The sequence below is a fragment of the Mesocricetus auratus genome, unplaced genomic scaffold (genome assembly GCF_017639785.1).
Source record: "Mesocricetus auratus isolate SY011 unplaced genomic scaffold, BCM_Maur_2.0 Super-Scaffold_100010, whole genome shotgun sequence".
NCBI lineage: Eukaryota > Metazoa > Chordata > Mammalia > Rodentia > Cricetidae > Mesocricetus > Mesocricetus auratus.
Window position 1 is genome coordinate 66,272,739 of NW_024429194.1, and position 1,933 is coordinate 66,274,671.

Genomic DNA, 1,933 nt, shown 5'->3' on the forward strand with positions numbered 1-1,933 from the left:
AAGAGAACAGGGGGACGGAGGTGTCAGGGGCCACCCAGCCAGCCATGGAGTAAAAAGGAAAGTAAGATATACAGAAGTAAGAAAGAGAAAAGCCCAGAGGGGAATGATAGATGGGTTAATTTGAGATAAGAAAAGCTGTCTAGAAACAAGCCAAGCTAAGGCAGGGCACTCAGCTAAGAATAAGCCTCAGTGTGTGATTTACACGGGAGCTGGGTGGTGGGCCCCTAAAAAGACCCAAAGAGTCAGAAGAGTAAAAGACATTACAACAAGAGACCAAGCCTTTAATGCTCATGCATTTGGGGAAGACACCATGACTCAGAACCCAGCACTATAGAACTGATTTTTTTTGAGACATTATCTTCCTAGGTAACCCAGGCTGGCCTTGTGTTCACAGTCTTCCTACTATAGCCTCCCAAGTGCTAGGATTATCACAGGAACTATCCACAGGGAGCTAATCCAAATTTAGAGGACCATGCTTGCTCCAGGTGTGTACTGTATGCATCGATTTTGAGTTTGTGTTGTGACATCATTTTAAGAAGACAGGACAGGGATGGATGAGATAGACACGTAACAGACAATATCTGGTTTACCCTTTCATATTTTCCTCCAAACTTAGAAGGTATTAGAATGTACCTGTATTCAGAGTGCATCTGTATTCATGCACTCTGAGCCCTAAAGACCCCCCTCTCCTGCCCTGTCCCAGTCTGGAGGCAGGGGACTCTTAAAAACTGTCTTCCTTTATCCCAGGAGCACAGAGGCAGGTGGATCTCTGAGTGGGAGGCCAGCCTGGTCTACAGAGTGAGTTCCAAGACAGTCAGGACTGCACAGAGAACCCTGTTTCGGGAAAAACAAACGAAACAAAAGCAACAACAAAAAATCCGTCTCTTTCTGTCTAAGGCACGGTCTTGTTCCTTCAGCACTCTGCCAATGATGCAAACTGCTTGGTAGGCATTATTTAGTTCTCAAGTCTGCTCTTCTGGCCATATTTTCCTCCTGAGGCACTAAGTAGAAAGGCGACTAACTGTTGATAGGGAAATAAAAGGAGACTAAACAGATGCCCTTTTATAAAAATTTCTGTTTTGCTGTGTTTGGGTGTGCCAGTTGTGTGCTTTGTGCTTTGCAGAGCCCAGAAAAGAATCTTGGTCCCCAGGACCTGGAGTTATGGACAGTTGTGAGCCACCATGTGGGTGCTGGGAATCAAACCCAAGTCCTTTGGAAGAGCAGTCAGTGCTCTTAACTGATAAGCCATCTCTTAGCCTAAGGCAAGTATTTTTTTAAGACTTATCTATTTATTATGTATACAGTGTTCTGTCTGCATGCACACCTTCCTGCCTGAAAAGGGCACCAGATCTCATTATAGATGGTTGTGAGCCACCCTGTGGTTGCTGGGAATTGAACTCAGGACCTCTGGAAAAGCAGCCAGTGCTCTTAACCTTTGAGCCATCTATCCAGCCCCCTAAGGCAAGTATTTTAAAAAGACATTAAAGGTATTCAACTACTGCTAACATAGGCACTGTATTCTAGATCCTTCTATAATTTTGTCTTGTTAGCAAGATAGCTCAGTAGGTAAAGGTGCTTGCCACCAAGCAACACAACCTGGTTTAGTCCTTGGAAACCAAATGGTGGAAGAAGAGAACCGACACCTACAGGTTGTCCCTCTGACCTCTACTCTCAAACCATGACATTATAAGGGCATGTACACACACACACACACACACACACACACACACACACACACACACACACACACACAAATGCACAGACAAAATAAATATAATAAAAACTTCACAGCTGGGCAGTGGTGGTGCATGCCTTTAATCCCAGCACTCAGGAGGCAGAGACAGGTGGATCTCTGTGAGTTTGAGGCCAGCCTGGTCTACAAAGTGAGTTCCAGGACAGCCTCCAAAGCTACAGAGAAACCCTGTCTCAAAAA